Below are 6,000 nucleotides of genomic sequence, written 5' to 3'. Positions count from 1 at the left end.
TAATTTTGACGACAAGATGCAAAATATATGTGAAATAACAACAAGACGGAATGAACAAATGATGTGCACCATTTATCATTCAGCAAACAAACGCCAATATATTTGGAAACTTTGGTAAAAATTTAATCATTTTCACACAAATCACCCTCAATAATTTAAATTGTTACTGATTTCTTGCAAATGAGGGCATTGCAAGATCTTAAGTGTGGGAAGGGGTTAAATTCTTTCGGATTTAAAAAATTTTTACTTTATACACTTGGTTACCATTAAAAATACTAGTAAAGCAGTAGTTGTATTAGAATCTAGTGCTCTCTGATAATAAAGAACAGCCCTGGTCTTATATACTGACTACACAATTCTAGTAAAATTTTTCAAAATTTTCAATTAAATGAACTAAAAATCATGTTTATACATATTTATGAACGATAAAACTAGGTTTTAACACCGAAATTATTGTTACAAATTGAGAAACAAACCAAAATGTTAAAATTCATTTAAAATGGAATAGAGGACGATAAAAAGGAAAATAAAAGCCAAGTGTGGGAAAATTTACCAAGTTATCTTAAACATATGTCACATATATCTGTAACAAATAACTGAAAATACTTTTGCTTTGGACTAAACTAAACTGTTTTACCCGATGAAAGAAAAGAAAAGATGGATCTACACGATGAATCAATTCCATCATTAAAAGGAAGTAAAGTCTTCCGAAAAAGACACGCGCTTCTTGATTTAGGTCATGAAGTTGTCGTCCAGACCAGCTGTAGGTTGACAAAAAAATCTAGAAAAGTCATCACTAAAATCAGCAGGAAATCCACGGACCTCAGCATTAAACAGGGTCGCCAAGTGGTCAGATTTATCCTAACCATGAGAAGGATTTATCTCGTACAATGGGGGGGCACCATGCAAATTAGCTGGATAAGACTAATGAATCAGATCCCCAGAAAGGATAATCTCCTTAAAGATTAAAAATCAGCTTTTAAGACTGATATTACTCAATTCTAGAGATTGACCTTAAAGATTGAGAATTCAAACTCATGGAATTCAATGATATCTAAACTCGAGCTTGAACGAGAAAATATTTTGATCAAAATTATAAACCGATTTGTTTTCTGAAAACCCATTTTCAATGCGTTCATTACCATTGAACGTAAAATCCTAGGAATTCACCTGGAATTCATTAGGTCACCTGAACTAAATCGGGTGTCAACCGTAAGAACGGTGGTTGCATAGCATGGTCAAAGACAGGACCTTGTGCCATACCGAAAAATTATAAGGGTGATCTTTACTATTGCTCCTACCAAGGATAGTAATTGCATCCGACACGTTACAGACCATAATTAAAAGCATGTCAGGGGACATTGCCTTAACAGTTGCTTGTTCAACGCTTTCCTTTACAACCGGGCGGTAGTTTGCCGAAAGGTAATATACGGGACAAGTGAACTGGATGTGTTGCTTTCCTAATACAAGGTTAGTAAGTGGGTAACACAAAACCACAAGTGTTGAGCTAAAATTTTCAAATCTGAAACCCACACAACCCACAAAAATATTTTGCAAACACCGGTGAAGGGTTATTCCGGAAAACTTGTCTAGGGTAAAAGCTAGATTGAATTTTTAAAAGATCAAATGTTTTCATAAAGATCCAATTTCCTAACGGATCTAAATTTTCATAGTCATGTGGGACTGTAAACCGCCTTTCAAATGTGCACTTTGCTTTGGAAACCGAAAGTAAATCGGCTATTTGATTGCAAGTGTCGTTGACCTAAACCCGAGGCAACTGTGGATGACACACCCACCTTTAACCATGGTTCTATCGTTACTATCATTGTTTATACCACCATATCAAAATCACTAATGTACAAAGTGTGATGAATAAAAAAGTGATTCATGTATGTTTTTATTTCAAGTTCTGTATTGCTTGAGGACAAGCAACGCTCAAGTGTGGGGATATTTGATAAGACTAAAAAGGAACATATATTTCATAGCAATATCCCTCCTAAATAATAGGTTTTCATATGTAATTGTATTATATTTTAAGTTGTAATCGTTTATATTAAACAAGTGCGAAGACAAAAGGCGAAAACGATGATTTGAAGACGCAAATGACCAAAAAGCTCAAATGTATAAGATACAATCCAAGTGATTCAATTTATTGATGAGAAACGTCTAAAAATGACAAGAGTACAAGTTGCGGAACGCAAAGTACACGATATAAAATAATACGCAAGGACGTTCGAAAATCCGGAATCGGGACATGAGTCAACTATCAACGCCCGACGCAACGGACCAAAAATTACAAGTTAACTATGTATATAAATATAATATAATATATAATTAATTATATTAATTATATATATATTATATTTATAAATAAAAATCGTCGGCAGAGAAAGACTCCAAGTTGTGAGCTGTAATTTCAAACTCCGCGACTCGCGGAGTTTGAAGGCCAAAATGGCCGCGAGTCGAGGAGCCCCAAAATGAAATTCTGCCTATAAAGCCAACCGAATTCTGATCGTAAAAATCATCTTTTTCTTCCTCATTCATACGTAAAATTTATATTTATATTTATAATTTATATTTTAATTTTAATTATAATTCTAATAATAAGGGTATGTTAGCAAATGTTGTAAGGGTGTAAGTCGAAATTCTGTCCGTGTAACGCTACGCTATTTTTAATCATTGTAAGTTATGTTCAACCTTTTTACATTAATGTCTCGTAGCTAAGTTATTATTATGCTTATTTAAAACAAAGTAATCATGATGTTGGGCTAATTACTAAAATTGGGTAATTGGGCTTTGTACCATAATTGGGGTTTGGACAAAAGAACGACACTTGTGGAAATTAGACTATGAGCTATTAATGGGCTTTATATTTGTTTAACTAAATGATAGTTTGTTAATGTTAATATAAAGATTTACAATTGGGCGTCCCTATAAATTACCATATACACTCGATCGGACACGATGGGCGGGGTATTTATATGTACGAATAATCGTTCATTTAACCGGACACGGGAATGGATTAATAGCCACTAGAATAATTAAAACAGGGGTGAAATTACATTCAAGGGTAATTGGTGTAATTGCTAACAAAGTAGTAAAACCTTGGTTTACACGCAGTTGATAACCTGGTGTATTCATTAAACAAAGTATTAAAACCTTGTTACAATTCGAATCCCCAATTAGTTGGAATATTTAACTTCGGGTATAAGAATAATTTGATGAGGACACTCGCACTTTATATTTATGACTGATGGACTGTTATGGACAAAAACCAGACGGACATATTAAATAATCCAGGACAAAGGACAATTAACCCATGGGCATAAAACTAAAATAAACACGTCAAACATCATGATTACGGAAGTTTAAATAAGCATAATTCTTTTATTTCATATTTAATTTCCTTTATTTTATATTTAATTGCACTTCTAATTATCGCACTTTTATTTATTGTTATTTAATTGCACTTTTAATTATCGTCCTTTTTAATTATCGCAAGTTTATTTTATCGCACTTTTATTATTCGCAATTTCATTATCGTTATTTACTTTACGCTTTAATTTAAGTCTTGTATTTATTTTATATTTTACATTAGGTTTTAACTGCGACTAAAGTCTTAAAATCGACAAACCGGTCATTAAACGGTAAAACCCCCCCTTTATAATAATAATATTACTTATTTATATGTTTGTATTTTTATAAAAGTAAATTAATATAGCGTTGAGCTTTGTTTAAAAAAGATTCCCTGTGGAACGAACCGGACTTACTAAAAACTACACTACTGTACGATTAGGTACACTGCCTATAAGTGTTGTAGCAAGGTTTAAGTATATCCATTCTATAAATAAATAAATATCTTGTGTAAAATTTTATCGTATTTAATAGTTTTTCCTAGTAAAATATAAACTATTTCGTATCCCTTAGCTTTGACATCACCTAAACACTAAACCCTACACCCTAAACACTAAACCCTATACTCTAAACCTTAAACCCTAAACCCTACACCCTTAACCATAAACATTAAATCATAAACACTTAACCCTGAACCCTAAACCCTAAACGGAAAACCCTAAACCCTAAACCACAAACCCTAAACGATAAACCCTAAACCCTAAACATCAAATCATAAACAATTAACCCATAACCATAAACGCCTAAACCCTAAACCCTAAACATTAAATCATAAACACTTAATACTAAACGCTAAACCTTAAATATTAAATCATAAACACTTAATCCTAAACCCTAAACGATAAACCCTAAACCCTAAACACTAAACCCTATACCCTAAACACTAAACCCTATACCCTAAACCCTAAACCTTACACCCTTAACCATAAAAATTAAATCATAAACACTTAACCCTGAACCCTAAACCCTAAGCAATAAACCCTAAACCCTAAACACTAAACCCTATACCCTAAACACTAAATCCTATACCTAAACCCTAAACCCTACACCCTTAACCATAAACATTAAATCATAAACACTTAACCCTGAACCCTAAACGGTAAACCCAAAACCCTGAACCCTAAACGGTAAACCCAAAACCCTAAACGATAAACCCTAAACCCTAAACATTAAATTATAAACACTTAACCTTAAACCATAAACCCTAAACCCTAAACACTACACCCTATACCCTATACCCTAAACCCTAAACCCTAAACCCTGCACCCTTAACCATAAACATTAAATCATAAACAATTAACCCTGAACCCCAAACCATAAAGTGTAAACCCTAAATCCTAAACCCTAAACCCTACACCCTAAACCCTTACCCGATACCCTAAACCATAAGGGTGATGATCCGTACACCACCAACTTGTAGTCACACCACCAAAAACCAAACCCTACACATTAAACCATAAACCCTAAACCATAAACCCTATACCAACCCTAAACCCTACCCTATACCATAAATGTAACCCTCTACACCCAAAACCCTTAACCATAAACCATATACCTTAAACATTATACTATATGCATGAACCCTAAACATTAAACCTTAAACCCTAAAGCCTAAACCATGCATGCATAAACCCTGTACCTTAAATCCTAACCATGCATAAACCATATATAATTACCCTAAACCCTGATTCATTAGTCGTCTAGCTTAAGCTTTTCCTGCCAAGTCGATCTTATGACAATCGATTATACGACGACACTCTTAAGATCTTCCGTTATATATTTAAGGTGGTCAACGTAGTAAAACTCGTCCAAGTCGCTCGATCGTATAGTATTACACCTTTAATTCATAATATCGATCTATTTGGACAACCTTACCCTACATTATTTATATTATTTTATATTTTATATTTTATTAATTATTTGAATTCTTATCTTAAACTTATACTCGTATTAGATCTTATTAGATGTATCAAAATCGTCATATTTCATTATTATTGTTACTATTAACAATTTATAATAACATCATACGCATCTAATTGAAATCATCATCAGTTATTGAAGATGTGTTTGCAGATATACGTTAATACCCCTTTATTGTTACAATATTTGATTTTGAACCACGTTAATTTATGTCCAATTAAATGTGTTTGTAGAATACAGGTCTATGATGGACTGGACTTGGATGTCCTTATGTAGATCTTCCCCTGCATACGAAAAAGGATTGACAAATTTATAGAACGTATTTTCTCTAAAAAGGGAAAAGATGGTCATATATATTGTCCGTGCATATATTTCGGTAATCACAAACGGGTTGATAGGGTCCAGGCTAAAACACATTTGCTATGTGACGGGTTTTTCAAAGGTTATAAAATTTCAACTATTTTTTCCGAACTAGATGATACACCAATGTGGGATGCTGAAGATGATATGCAAGGATTGGCCTAATCCGTCTTCCATATTTTTGAAGATGAAGATGAAGATGATGATATCGGACAAACTAAAAATCGGACTGTACCAAACTTAAATGCTAAAAAGTTTTATAAAGTATTGGAAGATGCAAAGAAAGAATTATATCCCGGCTGTAAG

This window comes from Rutidosis leptorrhynchoides, chromosome 10 (genome assembly GCF_046630445.1).
Source record: "Rutidosis leptorrhynchoides isolate AG116_Rl617_1_P2 chromosome 10, CSIRO_AGI_Rlap_v1, whole genome shotgun sequence".
In the NCBI taxonomy this organism is placed as follows: Eukaryota; Viridiplantae; Streptophyta; class Magnoliopsida; order Asterales; family Asteraceae; genus Rutidosis; species Rutidosis leptorrhynchoides.
This window is presented reverse-complemented; position numbering follows the sequence as displayed.